We start from the raw sequence: 21,994 nt of genomic DNA on the forward strand, positions 1-21,994 counted from the left end.
GCTGTACATTGAGGAGCTATGCCCTGAACCACCGCGGACACTGTGTTTGACCCTAGAAGCATTTGGAGCTCAGCCAAGAATGCAAATGATTTTCGGACACAGCGGGAACTGTGGGATAGCTTGCATCCTCATTCCCCCCCCCTCCCTCCATGAGCGTCCATTTGATTCTTTGGCTTTCCGTTACGCTTGTCACGCAGCAGCGTGCTGAGTCTCTGCTACGCCGTCTGTCCGGAGATTTTTTAAAAATACTTTGGACCAGGCGTAACATTACGGTAATTTTCCTAATTAGATGCAGGAGTCGCAGAGCGAGATCGCCCTGAGGAGGGTCACTGAAGGAGATAGAGAGCGCATGCTGCGTGAAAGCCAGCACAAACCAGGGGCCTATGCAGCTGTGCTCGGGGAGGCAATGCTCCCTGAGTACCTCATGAAAGCCTGGCACGGAAAGGTGTGCTACCACGGAGCACCCAATAAGGCAGCTCTCCCCAGGAACCTCCTGCGGAGGCTTTTCGATTACCTCCAGGAGAGCTTCGTGGAGATCTCCCAGGAGGATTTCTGTTCTATCCCCATATATATAGAGACCTCCTTTACACATAGTTCAGATTCCTGTTCCATTAATAATAAAAGTTTACATGTTTAAAGCACTTACCGACTACTCCTTCCCCTGATTCAGGGTCCGGGTTAACGGCCGGGGAGGGTTGTTGGGGGATCTCCGTGAGGGTGCTGAAGAGATCCTGGCTGTTGGGGAAACCAGCGTTGTAAGCGCTGTCGCCTGCCTCGTCCTCCACAAACCCTTCCTCATCTTCCCCGTCCGCGAACATCGCTGAGGAACTGGCCGTCGACACTGTCCCATCGTCAGAGTCCACGGTCACTGGTGGGGCAGTGGTGGCAGGCTCCGTAGTGTCCGTTTGCCGCTTTGATTTTTTGGTAGCCTTGTCTGAGGTCCTTGATTTTCACGCGGCGCTGCGTTGCATCCCGGCTGTATCCTCTGTCTCTCATGGCTTTGGAGACATTCCCGTAGGTCTTTGCATTCCGTTTGTTGGAGCGCAGCTTCGAAAGCACAGACTCCTCACCCCACACACCGATCAGATCCAAGACTTCCCGGTCAGTCCATGCTGGGTCCCTCTTTCTATTCAGAGATTACATGAACTCCTCTGCTGGAGAGCTCTGCATTGCTGCCAGTGCTGCTGAGCTCGCCCCGATGTCCAACCACGAAATGAGATTCTAACTGTCCAGACAGGAAAAGGAATTCAAATTTTCCCGGGACTTTTCCTGTGTGGCTGGTAAGAGCATCCAAGCTCGGATTGCTGTCCAGAGCGTTAACAGAGTGGTGCAGTGTGGGATAGCTCCCGGAGCTACTAAGTTCGATTTGCATCCACACCTAGCCTAATTCGACATAGCCATGTCGAATTTAGCGCTACTCCCCTTGTCGGGGAGGAGTACAGAATTCGAACTAAAGAGCCCTCTATGTCGAATTAAATGGCTTCCTGGTGTGGACGGGTGTGCGGTTAATTCGAATTAATGCTGCTAAATTCGAATTAAAGTCCTAGTGTAGACCAGGCCTTAGTCAGTGGCAGAACCAGGAGCAGAACCCAGGTGTTCCTGGCTTTTAGTTGTATGATCATTTCTGCATAACAGTCCTATGAAGTGGAATAGATATAAGCCTTTAGTAAGTTGTGCACTGTCAGTCCCATCAGTTGCAAGAGAGGGCCCTGATATTGCACTGAGAAACACAGGCAGTCCTGAATGCAGGATAAAGTGTATGATCAGGGCCGGCTCTAGGCATCAGCAAACCAAGCACGTGCTTGGGGCAGCACAACTCTAGAGGTGGCATTCCAGGGGCGGCACTTCGCTCTCTTTTTTTTTTTTACTTCGGCACTTCACTCTCGGAGGGTTTTTTGGGGGGGGTGGTGGCAAAAACAAGCTGTCATCCTCATATGCCTGAGGTTCAGCATATTCCTATCCCCACTTTCATGTTACAATTGTTCTGGTAGTAACCCACTTGATGAGCAAACCTCACAAGGTTTTTGGGCGCTGCAGGGATCTTTAGCTTAGGTATGAGGAGCGTTCAGGGGCGGCTCTAGAGCCCAGCGGGGCAAGCACCCGCCTGGGGCGGCCCTTTCCCAGGGGGGCGGCAGGCTGGGCCGGGAGATCCACCGGAGCCCCGGGAGGACCGGACCTGCCGCAGGCATGACTGCGGACGGTTCGCTGGTCCCGCGGCTCGGCTGGACCTCCCGCAGGCATGACTGCGGCAGCTTAACCGGAGCCGCCGGACCAGCGAACCGTCCGCAGCTGCGGGAGGTCCAGCTGAGCCGCGCGATCAGCGGACCCTCCGCAGTCAAGCCCGCGGCAGGTCCGCTGCTCCCGCGGCTCGGGGGCGCCTCCCGGGCATGATTGCTTGGGGCGGCCAAATTTGTAGAGCCGCCCCTGGGAGCGTTGCTGTAGAAAGAGAGAGAGAAGCAACCAGCTTAACCATGAAAGTTATTTATTGCCAGGTAATAACCATACAAAGGGAGCCAAACAAACAAAACAGTTTTAATATTCAATGTAGCTTAAATCTGATTATAAAAATCAGGTTTAGAAAACTGAAACTGATCATACAAGTGAGGGTCAGAAGGCTAGACCTAGAGAGAGAGAGAGTGAGAGAGAGAATTAGGTTCTCACCACTCCGTGAAGCTTGAATCGATAAGGGTTCCCAGGTGATGGTGGTAGCTGAGGGTCTGGAGTGCTGGAGACTGGCAGAGCCCCCACCATGATCAGTCAGGAGAAGAAGTTCCAATGGAGCTGATGCAGATTTTGGATCCAGGCATCAGAACACTTACTTGAGCATGGGTAGGGTTTTTTTTTTTTAGGGAAAGAACAATGGTTCAAGGGAGAACATTAGATTTGTTCATGGGTAAACTGATGGCTCCAGGGATATACCAAAGTTGTTTTGTTCAGGCTAGACAATAGGAACGGATCATTCCTGGCTATGGGTGGTGTTCCTTCGAGGGAGCTCACAATGCAACTAGGCAGCTTCAGTATTTTGGATACCAATAAAGGATTCATTACTAGAATTGGTCTGATAACTATAGAGCTGGGGTGTGCAGGCGTGGATTCATTAACATCTGGAGCAGAGATTCCCCATCATGCAGTGCTTCCCTGCTTTTCTGGTCCCAGAGTTCAGTGCGGTTCTTGCCTTGGAATCTCTGTTCTCCATTATGTATGCTAATGGAGATGCCTCCCTGTCCCATATTTGATACAAATGAGGCTAGGGGAGTTTCCTTAATCCTGTCAACCTTGTCCGGAGGGATTTAGGTGTGTCTTCCACTGCCTTTTCATTGCTTTTTGTAAGTCTTTCTTCCGATCGGCTTTGGTTCAAGCAGAGGCAGGGAGAGGTCTTTTGTGAGTCAGACAGGCTGGATGCTGCACTTTGGTTCCCTAAGAACACGGAGCTGATAGGTTACAGGACTGACAAATAACAGTTTATAAAAGGCTTGTCTTTTAGGGCAGGTCTTGACTACCTGCCGGATCAGCGGGTAGAAATCAATCTATCGGGGATTGATTTATCACGTCTCGTCTAGACGTGGATAAATAGATCCCCGAAAGCGCTCCCCATCGACTCTGGAACTCCAGCTCGCGAGAGGCAGAAGCGGAGTTGACGGGGGAGGGGCAGCAGTCGACTCGCCGCCCTCTTCACAGCCAAGTAAGTTGACCTAAAATACGCTAACTTCAGTTACACTATTCGCATAGCTGAAGTTGCGTATCTTAGGTCGACACCGCCCCCTCCCCCCCAGTGTAGACCAGGGCTTAGCTTCACATCTTACAACTGTTGTGCAGGCATCAACTCACATGGGAAAATACTCCCTGCTGGCCCCCACCACATATGAATGAGAGAATGGATGTTTGGTTTTTTTTAATCACAGCCTTGCAAAATTGTCAGGGACTTGAGTAGCACATACATGGTTTATCCTCCTCCCCCTTATAAAGACAAGGACAATGAACAAAACTGATATTTTACATGCCCATTGAAAAACTAACTCACTATGTGAATGTAGAATTTTGCACAGCTGTTGCATCATATGTCTTTGCATCTTCATAAATCCCACAATTAGTGTTGTGCCTAATTTCACCTGGATTTTTTAATTCTGAATCACAGTAAGCCTCACAGGCTGACATCTGACAGAAAAGTGAACCACCAAGAAACCCATTAACAGCTGTTTGCAGCTTAGCAGGCTTCCTAAGTCAGAAAATGTTTTACATTGATGCAGTACTTGGGGGTAGGTTAATATTTAGTTTTGCTTGTCGCTTCTTCAAATTCCCAGGGCAGCATTCACTCTAGGAGAGAATCCCACTTGTTTTTTCAAACCACCCCGGTGGTAGGTGCCTCCACTTGGTTCACTGCCAGGGATGCTTTTGGGCATCTCATCACATGATCAGGCCCCAACAGCTGGAGCTGATGCAGAAAGGTCAGCTGCTTTCTTTTCCCCTACTACTATCAGCAAGGCTTTCATCTCCTCACCTCCTGCTGAGTAAAGTCTGCATTCCCTCTTTACTTGGCTTGATCCTCTGGCTGGGTGTTTAATGTTATACTCTTTATGCAATAATGTGTTCATCACCTACTTCTATTGTGGATCACTGTCTTGAGAAAGCTACTAGCAACAGTGCGGTTCAGAGGGATGATGATGGCCACTTTGTCACCTGCTAAGACAGTTGCTGAAATGTCTCATTTGTTTTCTAGGTCAGATGCCTTTCCATTCCGTACACCCTCTGGTGACATACATTCGTGTGTGCGTACGCCATCCTTTGCCCAGTGGTTAGTTCATTGCAATGTGCATCTAATTACATTTAGAGCTGGATCCCTCCCCCTCACAGATGTCCAGCTTTTTCCTAGCCCTTGCATGAGAGGAGGGTAGAAAGGCACCTGCTCACATCTGGCACTCTCCACATGGGCTAGGGAAGCACACTGGTACTCCCTGTGCTCCAGGGGCCTTCTATGCATGCACTAGGGAACAGGGAAGATTGGAGTCATAATACAGCCTTCTCCACACCAGTCTGTAGAGCTGACTAGGAAACCCTGGGGAACAGAAGCTTATCAGTACACTCCCCTGAGCCCCTCTGCCCCCATTCCACTACAAAGCTAGGGAAATGATTGTGCCCCTGGAGTTCAGCACCACCCCCAAAGTGGGCCAGATTGGAAGTGTGTTGTCTGGCCTTAAGTTTTAGTAGATTGTTTGATCATTGGTACCATACTAAAATTACTCCGGTATTCTGTAGTGCTGATGAATCAGAACACTAGCAACAATACTGAAAGCTGGGCTGTGTCAGACCATTGCTGTGCAATGCTGGCTTATTTACTTTGAGAATATAGGGCTACTGTTTGGTATTGTCTTTTGTTAGTTACTGACTTTTCAGCGTGATTTCAACATGGTGTTTAAGGAGGGATGAGCCAAAACCATGACATTTCACCTGAATGCTTTGAATTTTGGGGCTGAAGGCTGAATTTGAATCTCCAGCTCCAAACTTGTCCCTGCTGGTTTGGCTTCAGCACAAAACTACAAGGAGCAAATTCTGCTTATAACTGGATATGCGTGAAAAGACAGTTACCTTTCCGTAACTAGTGTTCTTCGAGATGTGTTGCTCATGTCCATTCCACAATAGGTGCGCATGCTCACCACGTGCACCGGTGCTGGAAGTTTTTCCCTTAGCAGTACCCGTAGGGGAGCGCCCCTAGCAACCCCTGGAGTGGCGCAGCTATGGTGCAGTATAAGGGGTGCTGCGTGCTCCCCCCATCCTCAGTTCCTTCTTGCCAGACAACTCTGACGGAGGGGAAGGAGGGCGGGATGTGGAATGGACATGAGCAACACATCTCGAAGAATACCAGTTACGGAAAGGAAACTGTCTTTTCTTCTTCGAGTGATTGCTCATGTGCATTCCACGATAGGTGATTCCAAGCTTTATCTGTTGGAGGTGAGTAGGAGTTCACAGACACTCAGAGCAGAGCACTGCCCTGCTAAACCCAGCGTCCTCCCTCGTTTGGGAGCTATTGCATAATGCGAGGTGAACATGTGAACCGATGACCATGTGGCAGCCCTACAAATGTCCTGAATAGGGACATGGGCCAGAAAGGCAGCTAACTAGGCCTATGTCCTATTCGAGTGCGCCCTCACAATCGGTGGCGGGGGAACTCTTGCCAGGTCATAACAAGTACGGATACACAAGGTGATCTAGTTGGAGAGCCGCTGACTAGAGATCGGCCGACCTTTCATGTATTCAGCCATGGCAATGAACAGTAGTTGCGAAGACTTCCTGAACGATTTTGTATGTTCCAGGTAAAAAGCCAAAGCCTGTCTTACATCCAGCATGTGGAGACAGTGCTCCTCACTGGATGCATGGGGTTTGGGACAGAGCACCAGCAGGAAAATGTCCTGGTCCATATGATAGGTGGAGACCACTTTAGGGAGGAACGAAGGGTGTGGGCGGAGCTGGACCTTATCCTTATGGAACACCATGTATCGGGGTTCGGAGGTCAGGTCCCGGAGCTCCGAGACCCTGTAGCAGGATGGACCTGCTCCTGCTGTGAGGGGTTTAAAAGTGGCCTGGCAGGGCTTGAGAGCGGCTGCTCTCAAGGCTGGGCTGATTGAGGGAGTGGCTGCAGGTGAGGCCGCGCCCCAAGCTGAGCAACAGCTGGCCCCTATAAAAGGCCAGGGAAGCCAGAAGCCCAGACAGTCTTCCTCTGCCTGAAGAGGAAGAAGGGCCTGGCTGCAAGGGCTATAGGCAAGGTACCTAGGGTGAAGCAGGGCTGGGGAAAGGCTGAGGAGCTGGAGAGCTCCAGCCTAGAAAGCCCCAGGCTGTGGCCTAGCAGAGGGCCAACTGGTACTGGGGGTTGCAGAGGGCAGCCCAGGGGTAGGCCAAGGCAGCAGGTCCAAACCCCTTTGCCTGTGATGAGTAGGCTGATACTGCAGTCTGCCCCAGAGTGTGGGGCTAGACAATGACTGGCAGTAGCCAATACTGAGGCAAGGTGGGGCTAGAGGGTGGGGGTTCCCCAAGGAGGGGAGACCCAGAGAGAAAGGGGTTACTGCCAGGGGCAGCACCCCATGTGAAAGGGCACCAGGTCCAGGGAGGGACACGGGGACCAGAAGACAGGCGGATCACCGGCCTGCAGAGGGCGCTCCAGCACTGGACAGAGCTAATTCCCGGAGTCACCAGCAGGAGGCGCCACAGGGGTGAGTCTGACCCGTTTACAGACCCGTCTAGTGGACGTGATCACCACCAGAAAGGCTACTTTCCACAAGAGATGTGACCAGGAGCACATAGCAAGCGGCTCAAATGGAGGTCCAGTTAACCTGGCCAGCACCAAGTTCAGGTCCCACTGGAGGACTGGGTGTCTAACATACTGAAAGAGGTGATCCAAGCCCTTAAGGAATCGACCTGTCGTGGCATGAGAGAATATCGTGTGGCCCTGCACTGGCGGGTGGAAGGCCGATGTGGCTGCCAGGTGCACCTTGACGGATGAGGGCGCTAGGCCCTGGACTCTAAGATAAAGGAGGTAGTCTAGTATAAGCTGGATCGGAGCAGCCATAGGGGAGATGCCCCGATCAGCGGCCCACCAGGAAAACTGAGACCACTTCGCCAGGTAGGCCTGACACGTGGAGGGCCTCCTGCTCTCCAGAAGGATATGCTGAACTCCTTCCGAGCAAGTCCTCTCTTCGCAGCCTAACCATTGAGCAGCCACGCCATGAGGTGGAGAGCTGCTAGGTTTGGGTGGAGGAGATGACCTTGGTCCTGGGAGAGCAGGTCTGGACGGGTTGGCAACGGCCACGGCAGGGTGACTGCCAAGCTCGTGACAGTCCCGTAGCAATGTTGTCTGGGCCATGCCGGGGCGATCAGGAGGACACGGGTCCTGTCCGTTTTTATCTTTTCCAAGACCTTGCCGATCAGTGGGATTGAAGGAAAGGCATAGAAAAGCTGACCCACCCAGGACAGGAGGAAGGCTTCAGAGATCGCACACACACCCAACCCTCCCCTGGAGCAGAAGCGGGGACACCGGTGGTTCTGCCAGGTCATGAAAAGGTCCACACAGGGGAGTGCCCCACGTTTGGAAAATCATGTGCACCACCTCTGGGTGCAGCGACCACTCGTGATGAGAGGAGAAATCCCGGCTCAGCTGGTCCTCCCCAGAGTTCCAGACAGCCGGTAAGTGGTTGGCTTTCAAGTAGATATCGTGGGCTATGCAGACGTCCCACAGCCTGAGGGCTTCCTGGCAAAGGGCTGAGGAGCGGACCCTGCCTTGCCTGTTGATGTAGAACATCGAGGCTGTGTTATCTGTGAGGACCCTGCCCACTCTGCCCACTAGGCATGAGCGGAAGGCCACGAAGGCTAGACGGACTGCCCTGAGCTCCTTGACATTTATGTTTAGGGCAAGGTCCTACAGGGACCACAGACCTTGGGTCTGGAGGTTTCCCACGTGGGCTCCCCACCCCAAGTCCCACACATCGGACACCAACTCCACAGTCGGGGACCAGGCCCTGAATGGGACCCCTTGGAGCATGTTCCCCGGGGAGGACCACCAGTGTAGGGAGGCTATTACCGGTTCAGGCACAGTAAGGACCATGTCCATCCTATCTCTGGACTGGGAGAATACCGAGGCCAACCAGAGCTGAAGGGGCTGCATCCTGAGTCTGGGGTGATGAATCACGGAAGTGCACGCCGACATATGACCCAGGAGTTGGAGGCACATTCTGGCCGACGTCACACTCAGAATCACCCCAATGAACTCTATCCGTTACACCGGTACCAATGTGGACCTGGTGTTGTTTACCAGCAGCCCCAGTGTGGTGCACATAGACAGGAGGAGTGTTATGTGATCCTGTATCTGTGACCTGGAGCTGCCTGTGCCCAATCAGTCGTTCAGGTAGGGAAAGATCTGGACCCCCCGATGCCTGAGGTAGGCTGCTACCACAGACATACACTTTGTGAAGACTCTGGGAGCTGTCGACAGGCCAGACAGGAGGACAGTGAACAGGTAGTGCTCCTGCCCTACCGTGAAGCGGAGAAAACGCCTGTGGCCCTCGCATATATGAATGTGGAAGTATGTGTCCTGTAGATCAAGGGTGGCGTACCAATCTCCAGGATCCAGGGAAGGGATGATGGAGGCCAGAGACACCATGCAAAACTTGAGCTTTATCATGTACTGGTTCAGGCCTTGCAGGTCCAGGATGAGCCTGAGCCCCCATTTGGCCTTCGGGATAAGGAAATAGTGGGAGTAGTATCTCTTGCATCTGAACTCTGCTGGCACCACCTCCACCGCTCCTAAGCCAAGGAGATGCCCCACCTCCTGCTTGAGTAAGCTCTCGTGAGAGGGGTCCCTGAAGAGGGACAAGGAGGGAGGGGAGTGAGTGGGGTAGAAAGAAACTGGAGGGTGTAGCCCCGGGAGATGGTGTTGAGGACCCATCGGTCTGAGGTCAGTTGTGACCACTCCGGGAGGAAAGTACATAACCGGTTGGAGAAGGGAAGGTCGGGTGGATCCCTGGTACGAACTGGTAAGATGCCCACGGGTGTCCTGTCAAGTTTGGCGCTTACCTGCCTGCTTGCCCTTAGAGGGCCCAGGCTGGGGCACAGGCCGGGATTGCCTTTGAGGGCACTTTTTATAGTCCCTTGATTTTTTTATAAGCGGGCTCATATCTGGACTGAGTGGCCTGACTGGGAGCCTGCTGCAGTTTGAACTTGGTCCTGGCTGAGGCCGGGACATGGAGGCTGAGGGTCTTTAATGTTGTATAAGAGTCCTTCATACCATGTAACTTCACGTATGTTTGTTCCGCAAACAGGGCCTTGCCATCGTACGGAAGTGCTGTGCTGGACAATCCAGACAGCAGGAGCCACGATGCTCTCCTCATGGACACCACGGAGGCCATAGATCTTGCAGCCGTATCCGCAGCGTCCAAGGCTGCCTGAAGGGCCACCCTGGCGACAGCCAAGCCTTCCTCAACCAGAGCCTTGAACTCATTCTTATCCTGCTCCTGGAGAGAATCTGCAAATTTGGGTATTGAGCTCCACAAATTGAAATCATATCTACCCAGTAGGACTTGGTGTTTTGCCACCCTCAGTTGGAAGCTTGAAGATGAATAAATCTTTCTACCAAAAAGATCTAGCCTCCTCGAGTCCCTATTTTTAGGAATAGGCGTGGGTTGACCTTGACACTCCCTATGGTTGACCGACTAGACCACTAGAGAGTTGGGGGCAGGATGGGTATTCAGGTACTCATGCCCCTTGGCAGGCACAAAATACTTCTGTTTTGCCTTCTTAGAGACGGGGGGCAAGGAAGCCGGGGTTTGCCACAGAGCATTCGAGATCTTTGCCACCTCTTCATGGAGTGGGAGAGCCATCCTGGCCAGTGGTGAGGCCGAGAGGACATTGAAGAGTGAGTCCGAGGGTTCCTCCACCTCTTCAGCTTGTAGGTTGAGGTTTAATGCCACCCTTTTCAACAGTTCCTGGTGGGCTTTTGTGTCCTCCTGCGGGATGGGTGGAGGAGGGGCTGTGATCACCTCATCAGGGGAGGATGAGGATGGGAGTGCAGTGCTCTGCGTCCCCACCGGTGCCACAGGTCCCACCACTTGGTCCCCTTCTGAGTGTGGGACTGGGGATGAGCACTCCGCTGACCCTTTTCTGGGAGGCTGGGCCACCAAGCAAGCCACCACTGGGGGCTGTGTCGGGGCCCCTGGGGCCACTGGTACCATGGCACCAGTTGTGGCACCGTTGGAGCAGACTGCCCCGCCTGACTTGTCTGGCCTATCAACTATTGACTTCGAAGGGAGGCTGGGCTGGCATACAATCAGCCGCTATCCCGGGACAGGGACGAGTGATGGCATCGGGAGTGGTGCTGAACATGAGACCGTGATCTTGGCATGGAGGAGTGGGAGTACTGTCTGTAGCGGCTGCTCCGCGAATGGCTCTGATGGGCAGATCCACGATGGTACAAATCTTAGTTGGGATGCAGTTATATTGTTATAAAGGTGCTCTATAACAGTATAGCTCATTCCCCTCCCTTATAGGAATAAACTACATTAGAATAAACACCTTTATTCTTATCATTCACATTAAGGATTGTAACAATATAGCTATATCTGTAAAAATCACCCCCCTAATTAAAATAGCTATATGGTACACAAACTGTGTTTAGACCAGGCCTAACAATAACTCAAAGCAAGATTCCATGGTCCATAAGGTACCAAGTCAGGAAAGCACTTACGTTCAAGCATGTGCTAAGTTCCCTTGAAGTTTGTGCTGGCTCTGGGCCTAAATGAGCTGAACTTTCACTGACTTCAATAGGAGTTTTGTTTGATGAGGGCCTCTTGGTCCTGTACCATTGAGAACAATGGCAGATTTCTTCCCATTCACCTCACAAGAGATAAGACATCACCCTTGCAGCGCTTAGAGCCCCTGCAGCTTTACATGGGAGAAATTAAGTCTGGCATTCAACCTAGTCTACTTCCTACAGTACAAGTCAATAGGAAATTGCTTCTCTGCAGTTCCTGGAGCAGCCATGCTATAGGTCTCTGTTTAATTATTCTGACCCAGGTCTATTAGCTAAGACTATAGCATGATCATGTGGTTTACCACTATAGGGGGACAGAGCATCACAGTGAGGGAGTGGGGGGTTACGTTAGTGTTAAATATGTACATAACACTATAACTTTGATCCACATTTTATCATTTTCCAATTTCCTCTAAAAGATGCATCAGATTCAGTGCCTCAGCTAAGAAGTGACTAAGAAAGACCACTAAAAATAGAGGATTTGTTCCTTTCTGCTTTTAGAAAAGACTGTGAAGCGGTTATTGTACTAGTCCACTCAACAAACATTAAAAAACAAGCATGTGTGGGTGAGAACATTGATTTACATGTAAATAATTTGCATAAAGATTAACTAGCTGCTCCAATAGCATCAGGATTAAAAAAAACCCAGAAGTTTGGTCTCGGAGACTAAACAAAATATGTTTAGTTTATGCTGCTCTTATATGGTCAGTAATATCTGAAACAATGCATAGCAGGGGTCGGCAACCTACAGCATGCACACCAAAGGTGGCACGTGAGCCGATTTTGGATGGGAATGGCTCAGCCCACCGCCGCTCTGGGGTTCCCGCTGCTGGCCCATGCCAGCTGGGGTCCCGCCGCCGGTCCCACTCAGCGCCTGCTGCTGGCCTGAGGGAAGGAACCCCAGGCTGGCAGAAGCTGGCGGCCGAAACCCCAGAATGGCAGCGGGCTGGCGGCCGAAGCTTGGTCCTGCCAGCAGCCAAGCTCCCACCTGCCCCGCTTCTTTCCCCAGCATGCTACTTTCCTGCCCCCCTCCTCTCCTTCCCTGTGCCGATCAGCTGATCACCCTGGGGAGGGGGAGGGGGAGGGGGAGAAGCAGAGCCACAGCATGTTTGCTGCTCCGGGGAGGAGGCAGAGAAGAGGTGGGATAGAGCCTTGGGGAAAGGATGGGGATGGGGCATGTCCCCTCCAGCCCCCCGCCATGAGCCACTCACAGTAGGGGGCTGGGAGCACCCCCATGAGCCAAGCACCCCAGCCCTCTGCCCTGACCCCTGAACCCCCCCACACACCCAGCCCTCTGCCCTGACTCCTGAACCGCCCCCCCACACCCAGCCCTCTGCCCTGACCCCTGCACCCTCCACACACACACAGCCCTCTGCCCTGACCCCTGCACCCTCCCCACCCAGCCCTCTGCCCTGACCCCTGCACCCTCCACACACACACCCAGCCCTCTGTCCTGACCCCCCTCACACACCCAGCCCTCTGCCCTGACCCCTGCACCCTCTCACACACACACAGTCCTCTACCCTGACCCCTGCACCCTCCACAACCCCAGCCCTGACTTCTGCACCCCCTCATGCACCTCCAGCCCCTGTTCTGACTCCTGCACCCCCCACACATACCCAGCTCCCCCATACCCCATGCCCTGACTCTTGCACCCCCCCCCCACATTCCCACCTGCACCCCTCGCACCAAATGGGAGCTGTCCCAGGTAAGCGCTCCACAACCAAACCTCCTGCCCCAACCCTGAGCCCCCTCCCTCATTCTATCTCCTGGCCAGACCCTGCACCCCAACCCTCAGCCTGCTCCTTCACCCCCTACCCTGTGCTCAGTGCACTCTCACCCTCAGCTCAGTGCAGAGAGAGAGGAAGAGAATGGGCTTGAACTAGGGAGAAGGTAGGTACCCACTCTATGTGAGCAGGGCTGGGACCCCACACCAGCAGCGGGCTGAGCGGGGCCAGCAGCCAGGACTCCGGCTGGCAGGAGCCGGCAGACAGAACCCCAGACCGGGGCTGACCTCTTGCCAGCCGGGGTCCCGCAGACCCTGCTCAGCCTGCTGCCGAACTAGATGAATGGAACCCCAGGCCAGCAGCAGGGGTTTTAATTTAATTTTAAATGAAGCTTCTTAAACATTTTGAAAACCTTGTTTACTTTACAAACAATAATAGTTTAGTTACATAAAATAGACTTATAGAGCGAGACCTTCTAAAAAACGTTAAAATGTATTACCAGCACACGAAACCTTAAGTTAAAGTGAATAAGTGAAGATTTGGCACACCACTTCTGAAAGGTTGCCGACCCCTGATGTATAGCTATGTAGCAATCATATCTTATCCACCCTGCAAGAGCAAAATACCATTTGAAAAGGGTTAGTAATATGCACCAGACAGCGTAATCATCACTTTTTTTGTAAAATGGAACCTCCCTGGCAAAGCAGAGAACGTTTGTACTCTTGGAGTAGCTTCCCTGTTTTTACGTCAGTCCTTCTGAAACAAAGGACTTGTCTACACTTAAAATTCTCTGGTCAACCTAGTGCAATCTACATTGGGGGGGAGGGGGGTTAGGTCAGTTTAACTGTGCCATTCAGGGGTGTGAATTTTTTACAGAGCGACAGTTATAGTGACCTACATAGTGGAATGCTCTTTCGGCGAGTGCACACTGATTTAACCATTTCCACAGTCCAATGCCAAACCCATCTTTTTTCATTTGCAAAAGCCAGCCAGCAATAAGAGGGGTGATGGAAATTCAGTAAAAAATCTCCCACATGAAACATAGAGCAAAATCCAAATGATGAATCTCCAGAAATGGGAAATCAGAGTTCTTATCAACTCTTATTTGACTATGTTCAGTGTTTATATACTACAGTGATTGGTTCTCTATAAACAGCTCAGATGGGAAAATGGCACTATTATGTTTCAGAGTCAAGGTTCTATTGAGATGAAGAGAGCAATTAATGACTCTCAGATTTAAACATTAGAATTTTTATAGACATACAGGCCTACCTACAATAGGTAAAAAGTAATTGCTATCAAATGTAGGGTGCAATACCTTCAAAATACTGCACAGAGCAGTAAATATGTTAGAACACTGATTAGTTGCATCACCACAGAGAAAATCATTAGCTCATACTCAGCTGCAACAGTGTATTGTTTTTTCCCTCCAGTGTGGACAGAAAGTCACAGGCACTGTAGTTGCACCTGTACAACCAGTCCTCCCAGGTTCCTTTCAGAGTGCTGCACTCCCTGGTAGAATAATGGTGTCTAGAGTGCACTGAGCATGGACATGCCAATATGGGTGTTCCAAAACCTGTGTTACTGCACATACAAGCAGCACAACCAGCAATTTAATGTAATTACTGTCCCTGCAGTGATACACTTGCCTAATGTAAACAGGCCCAACAAGACTGAATGGCATTGATTCACGCTTGGAGGGTTTTCTTTATAGCAAGAAGGGCTACGGATTTAGTGATTTTTAAATGACAACAAATTCTGCAGAAACTGCTGGGGGCCACCAGAGAAGCACTGGAACACCAAAGTGACCTGATCCTGCTCATTTCCATCCCTGGGTTAGAAGGGAAGAACAGCCAAGAACAGGCAGGGGATATCACTCTGCTCAGCCAGACACTCAGGATGGCATGGAAAGAGACTGACTGGTTTCTCAATCACTCACACACTAAAGGGGCTGGGGAGAGAAGGATACAGACCTTTCTCTGCTTAGTCACTGCTTGTGGTGGGAGAGACAAGACAGACTGAGTGACTGACTGGCACACACAGCCTGACCTGGATAACAGGCAGCAAAGGCACAGCTGTGCTGCTGGAGCTGCCTCTGGCTACTGCCCAGTTCAGGCATTACAAACAAGCCTGTCTCCTCTCTATCAGCACTGTCTGCACAGTGAATGAATCATCCAGAAGTGAGAGAGTGAGATTGTCTCCTTCTGAGACAGGATTGGCAAGGGAGGCACAGGGCTGCCATTTGAGGAATAAATGCATCCCCACATTTATGCATAGTGAAGCTTGTGTTGTAAAGGAGGCATCTTGACAGGGACAGGCAGTGCTTTAGTTGTAAGAGGGGGAAGCCAAAAAAAATCCTCCTCTAGGCTCTCACCCCTCTAAACTATCTATCCCATGGCTCTAGATGTTGGGTAACTTTCTAGCCTGCAAGGGGACTGTATTTCCTCCACTCCTTTCTGCATATATTATGTGGTTTGCATTACTGTTTGCTACATATATTATGACACATTATTTACCTCGGTCCACAGCTTTGAGACATTTCTATGCGGCTTCCTCCCTCTAGGAATTTCACAAATAAATCACTGGTGATAGGTAATAGTTAGATGGCATAATAATATATTTTTACTTACAAAATGCTCTAACCCAGAGGCATCTGAATACTGCAGACTGACTACACAACATATTCTGCTTATATGATGCTGACATTTTGAAATAGTCACATCACAGGATGCTGAAAGAGATGATTTAATTAAGAGTGGATCCTTAATTAAAAATGAAAAGCCTCAATAACCACCCATTAAACAATAGTAAAGTTGTTTCTAAAAACACACCCTTCCTACTTTTTTGTTCCATGCAAAAGTAATTTAAAAGGATCTTGTAAAGTAATTGTGCAGTTTTTATAGCAGCTTCTGAAAATATGTTCCCACTAATTAATTTGTCCTTTTCTCTTGACTTTTTAAAATGAAATTGAAATTAACATTGGCACTTTGGTTTTTAACTACTTCATTCACACTGTGTCTTACGGTGTGCCAAGGCAGCTAGGTTTGTGCATCAGGGATAAAAGCAGCTCAGCAATGGGATCACATCAGGCCAAAATGTCATTACTTGGTCTCTGATTTTGCATGCACCAGCATTTGTGTGTGCAGTTTGGTCACTTACAAGGGCAATTCTGTGCACAAAAGATAGAGGCCCAGGTTATCCCCCCAAGATCTGTGACTTCAGGGAACCCTTTCACATGCAGATTTCACCCCCCACGAAGAAAGGAAGCTCAGCCACTTCTACAGTGCCATCCCCAGAGTCCTGGCCCTGCAGAGGGTGTTCTCTGTATCCAGGGTCCACAGTGCGTGAATGGTGGGAGAACTGGATGTGCTGGAGTGACGGGTGGGCTGGCCTGGATAGACAGAGTGTCTGCTATTGGGGTGTCTGCTCCAGGCCCCGCGCTTTGGGGGGCCCCATGGGCCGGTGCGACTGGCCAGCCTGGTTGGTTCCGGAAGACATAGGTGAGGGAACTAGGGGTGTGAAGGGTGCTGCAGCACCCCTGGGCTCCCGGCTGACAGCCCCGTGCCTGGGGTCCCGGCTGCTGCCTCACACCCTGGATCTCTGCTGCTGTCCTGCGACCAGGGTCCTGGCTGCTGCCCCACACAACTGGGGTTCTGCTGCCCACGTTTCGGTGCAGCAAGGCCCCCGCCTTGGCTGGAGTTCTGAGCCACTGTGGCACTGTGACCAACAATAGCCCCGCGATAGGCGCTGGCAACTGCCAGCAGCAGCAGGCAGCCCAGCACCAGGCCAGATCCGTCCCACCAGCCCAGCCGCCGATGCAACCAGCACCCTCAAGCGGTCGGGATCTGATTTGTCCCGGGCCCCACACTCCCCTGGAGATGGCCCTGTGGATAGAGCCTATGGGGATGCACTTTCTTCTTTCTACAGACCAATGGAGTTTACTCAGAACAGATGACAAACATGGCCCAAGCTATATTATCTTTACTCTAGAATCCCCCAGGGATAGCCAAAGCCAGTGGCACTGAACTGCCAAGGGCCAGAACCTGGACAGAGGCACAGAGATGCCATGTGGATGGCCTAGCATTCTGATCAATAAGTTAGGGGGCAGGCCTCATGGACTTTTATACAGGAGGGTGGCAAACCCTACTCCAACCCAACAGGGCAATGTGAGGGGAAAGGGGATCTCTGTGAAGATGGTGAGTTCTTATGGAAAGTCTCATGGAGGGTTCTATTTCTGAGTTTTACTGCAGAAGGGCCCTGTCAGAGGCTATCTGGCCCTTTAATGGAAGTTGGGCTCAGAGTTGCTTGTGACATAGGAGATATTCCTCTCCTGCCTCCCCCACCCCTTGATCTGGTGATTTAATTGCAATAGGACCCCAGCTGTGAAAGATTCAGGGTGGATTACATAAAGAGAGACCTCCCACTATATATGCATTGCTTCCAGCTCCTGACAGTCTCACAGTGGGCAAATGGAATATCTCTGTCCCTGATGATCACAGTTGTCTCAGGGAGGAGAGCTTGCAAATGACAAGGCAGTCATTGAAGTAACCTGGTTCAGGCCCATAATAAGAGCTTTAAAGACTATGACATGGACTGTGAATTGGTCCTGGTATCTAATGGTGTAGAGGGCATAGCACACTCATGTATTCTTTAAAGTTTACCCCACTCAGGAAGAGGACAACTGCATGTAGAAATTTCATCACTTTCTGAGAGCTTTGAGATCTAACGATTAAAAGCACTGAGAATTATTAATAGTAATTCACTGCTGATCATTTTAGTAGCAACATCCAGCTGATGTTCTCCTTCCTCTAATTTTGGTATTATCCAGTTACAAAGGCTAAGAAGCATTATTTGTCCATTACTGCAATGTTTATATTTCATGATCACCTAGACACCTTCCAACAGAGATCAAGGCCTCAGTGTGCTAGGCCACTGGTTCTCAACCAGGGGGTATGCAGATGTCTTCCAAGGGGTACATCAACTCATCTAGATATTTGCCTAGTTTTACAACAGGCTACATTAAAAAGCACTAGCCAACGCAGTACAATCTAAAATTTCATACAGACAATGACTTGTTTATACTGCTCTATATACTATGTATGTAATATACATGTAAGTATGATATTTATATGCCAATCAATTTATTTTATAATTATATGGTAAAAATGAGAAAGTAAGCAATTTTTCAATAGTAGTCTGCTGTGACACTTTTGTCTTTTTATGTCTTATTTTGTAAGCAAGTCATTTTAAAGTGAGTTGACACTTCAGGTATGCAAGACAAATCAGACTCCTGAAAGGGGTACAGCAGTCTGGACAGGTAGAAAGCCACTGCACATATATATAATAAGAGGGGCCCTCCCTTGAAAAGTTTACAGTGGAAGGACACAAAACAGATAAAGGGTGGGAAGGAAACCCAAGGCACAGAGAGATGAGGTGACTTGCCCAAGGTCATCCAATGAAGCTGGGACTAAATCCCCAGTTTCAGCGGCATTGGAACAAGTTTATAGTGGGGGTGCTGAAAGCCATTGAACAAAACTGTAAACCCAGTACATGATGGAAACCACTTAAAGTCAGAGGGTGCTACTGCACTCCCAGCGCCCCTCGTTCCAGCACCCCATCTCCTGAGTCCTACTTCAGTGCCCTAGTCACTAGACCACACTGCCTTTCAGGTCGTTTCAGCTCTTTGCAGCCAGTGTAGACTGGCGCTTACCGTGGGCTTTCCAGAGTCCCTTCTACTTTTAAACACCCCAGACACTGGGGCCCCTTCCATTCCCCTCGGGAGATCATGCTACAGCCTCGTCCATCTGCCCCCGTCGGGGGGGAACGTTCTCCTGGAGCGTTCTCTGCCTTTGTTCCTCGTTCATCCCATTTCCCCTAGTGCTGCCCCAGGGCAGAGCCAGGGCCGGGGGCATGAGGAGCTATTGGGCGGGAAAGGAGGGAGCCAGGGAGGGGGAAGAGGGGCGGGGACAGCACATGTCCCCCCGTTTCGCTCCCCCCCTTCAGCCAGGCCTCTTCCTGCCCCTTCCCTCTCCCTCCATCCCTGTCTCTTAATTCCCTCCCTCTCCCCGCCCTGCCTGACCGGGCGGAGCGCGCCCTCGCTGCCCCTCCCCTTCCCCGGTCGGTCCCGCCCCCTGCTGCCCGGAGAGGCCGCTCCGCTGCCGCCGCCGGGAGCGCCCCACGGAGCCGTCTCACGGAGTTGGAGCTGCTCGTCTCCCGGCCCGGCCCTCCCGCCGCCCCGGGACTGGGGGACCTGCCCCAGCCGACCCGGCAGGAGGCGGAGGGGCTCGGCGGCCCCTGAGGTGAGTGTTGCCCCGTCTCCCCGCTCCCCTGCGTCGGGAGCTAGTTGCGGCGAAGCCTCCCCCGGGGGCCTGGTGGGGAGGCCTGCACGGTGGGGAGCGGGGAGGCGCTGGAGCGGGTGCCGAGCTGCTGGGGAAGGGGGCAGAGATGCTGCCTCCGCCGCCTCCTGCAGCCCCTCGGAGGCCTGGCCATCGCATTTGCCGCTGCCCTTTGCGAGCTGAAGCGGTGGAACCCGCCCACCTCCCCAAGCCGAGTTTCCAGGGCGATTCCGCTCCCTGCAGCCGCCTGTGGGTGCAGGAGCTGGGGGATCCCCCTTTGCCTTATCCTCCCCCCAAAGGCTGACCTATTATGTGCTCATTTCTGTGCCTCTGCGATTCCTCTTCCCCCCATGTATTATTCATATCCGTGATAGGTAGGCTGGCTGGAACAGATTTCATTCCTCCTCTGCAGTTTGCAAAGTGCCCCTGGACCAGAGAGATGATTCGGGGGTTTGGGTGTTCCTCTCCTCTGCATGTTGCTGGTTTTGTGTCCGTTTTTAATCTAGATTGCTTTACAACCCATTCTTAAAGGATCTGGCCATAGCATGTGTAGCTGAAGTGTACATTAATATCTTAAGTAAGACACTAATGTTCTGTGGATTGTTCTCAGATCACAGGAGTTAGACAATATAAATAATTGGCTGGAGATTTCTTATCCTCATAAGGAATGGATGTCCAGGGAGAGGACCTCCATAACGATTTTTTTAAATATCATTTTTAATGTTTAACAGAAAATGCATTGCAACATCCAACGGCTGTAACGCAGCCAGCACTTACACCATCACTGACTTAACTGTAGATGTCAGACTGTGCTTACCCTCATGTGATGTCAGACTCCTAATATACATTGCAATGGTCACTTTAGCGCTGGCTAACGATTCTGGAGACAGTTTTCTGTTGATTTGCAGAGTGGGATCAACATGGACAGAAGTAATGCAGCCTCCCCCTTATTCCCTCCCATAGAGTTAGTTCTGCTAGAGAGGCAGAGAAGGCAGTTGCCTTGGGGGCAGCAGAATAATCAGTAACTATCTGCAAGGGTGACTGCAGGCTGGTAGGAGTGGATATTTGCCAGTTTGCCTGGGGCAGAGCTAGAGTTGGCCACCTTTCCTTTGGAGCCCCAACAATACTTAAACGGATCACCTATACAGGTTAGAGCAGTAGTTCTCAACCCGTGGGCTGCTTGTGTCCCAATCAGCATACAACTGCGGCCTGTGTGACATCCTCAGGGCCATACAGGTAGTAAATATATTTATGTGGATGTAGCCCACATAACACACAGAGCGCTGCATTTGTGGCTTACAATGGTAAATAGGTTGTAAACCACTGGGTTAGAGGGTAGTTTGTTTATGTGTGTCCAGTCCTTTGCTTCTCTGCTGAGGCTGCCAGTAAGGGGTGTCAGTCGTGATGATGACTTTTGTTATGTGAATGTCTGTGCATTAGAAACTAGACTGAGGCAAACAGCTGGTTTTGTATAGACCCCCTGTAATGACTCTTGGCTTCTACTGACCTGGATGTGGACTGGTGAACTAGGGGTAACTAGAAGCTCAGAGCACTGTAGCCTTGCTATTGCCCTTCCTTATGTTACGGGATGCCAAATTATGTTTGGCTTTGGCTTTGGTGTTTATTTTAATTAGTACTTCATTATGATATTAAAAAAACCTTTTCACTGCTCTGCCATTGATTGAACAGCATTTAAACAAAGAGTATATCTTGGGAGGTATTTACTGTGTCTGTTTATTTACAAAAGGCACAGACATGGATGAAAAGTGTCAGAAATGGCAGTCATGCTCATTCTGGGGTGGGAAAGCCAAAGGAATTTTGCATGGGTATGGTTAAAGCTGTAATTTACACCTGTGATGTCAAACACTTGAATGATACATTTTTAGCTGACATGATGTGTAAATTATGGCTTTTATTTTTATATGTGCAATCATTTATTTTGAAAATCCTTGTTGTATAGTTGACTTTAATATTATAGTTGGAACAAGATACAACAGGATGTGCTTTTATTATGCAATAATGTTCAGTGGTTGAAAACATTCTGCTTTATCTTGTGCCTTACAGCGTACACTGGGTGTGAGAATATTACACAGCATCTGCACACTGTGTCATGTTTTGTACAGTACATAGTTAAGAAAGCATTTACCTGGTACTAAAATTTTGCTTTTGTTCTGCATAATATCATTATGTGTTGCATACTGAATTTAAAAGAATGGTGTTACTAAAAGTGAGCAACTTCTATATATCTTTCCTGGAGAGAGAGCAGCTTAGTTGTTCAAGTCTAATGTAGTTTGTTGTGCAATCACGCTAACAAAGGTTGACATGATTGTTCAACTTTAGGTAAACAAATTCAGCATAACACAATAGATTAGAATTAATATTAATACAGTTGAGGTGTGTGCTGTACTTTATTGTTGAAAATACTTTTACAAAAACATGTTTAAAAGGACATTGTTGCATATTAAAAATAACATTTAGAACAAACTTCTATGTCTTTATCATTCTGTAGTGTTACTGATTATATGTATTCCAGTAGCACCAATCATGTGTTGGCACCGTCCACGCTCACAGGTAGAGTTAGTGCCTGCTCCAAAAGCCCCAACCATGTAAGCTATTGCATGTGAGCAGATCCCTGAAATTGT

The 21,994-nt window shown here is 50.3% G+C and overlaps 1 protein-coding gene and 1 long non-coding RNA gene across 3 annotated transcripts in view; one reads left to right on the forward strand and one right to left on the reverse strand.

Annotated features, from left to right (window-relative positions):
* The window catches only part of LOC120370259, a 39,354-nt gene extending 20,424 nt beyond the window's left edge, over positions 1-18,930 (reverse strand). Inside the window, exon 1 of one of the 2 annotated variants that reach the window (XR_005583671.1) lies at positions 18,728-18,930. This is a non-coding gene — a long non-coding RNA (uncharacterized LOC120370259). Of the gene's footprint in view, positions 1-15,647; positions 15,750-18,727 lie in introns of those variants that run through there. The other variant, XR_005583672.1, reaches the window with a different exon arrangement.
* A 52-nt stretch (positions 18,931-18,982) lies between these two features.
* Positions 18,983-21,994, forward strand: part of C8H1orf21 (chromosome 8 C1orf21 homolog) — a 207,516-nt gene continuing 204,504 nt past the window's right edge. Inside the window, exon 1 of the mRNA XM_039484658.1 lies at positions 18,983-19,316. The gene's annotated coding sequence lies outside the window, so the exon portion shown is untranslated. The remainder of the gene's footprint in view (positions 19,317-21,994) is intronic.

Source organism: Mauremys reevesii, linkage group 8 (genome assembly GCF_016161935.1).
Source record: "Mauremys reevesii isolate NIE-2019 linkage group 8, ASM1616193v1, whole genome shotgun sequence".
NCBI classification, from domain to species: domain Eukaryota; kingdom Metazoa; phylum Chordata; order Testudines; family Geoemydidae; genus Mauremys; species Mauremys reevesii.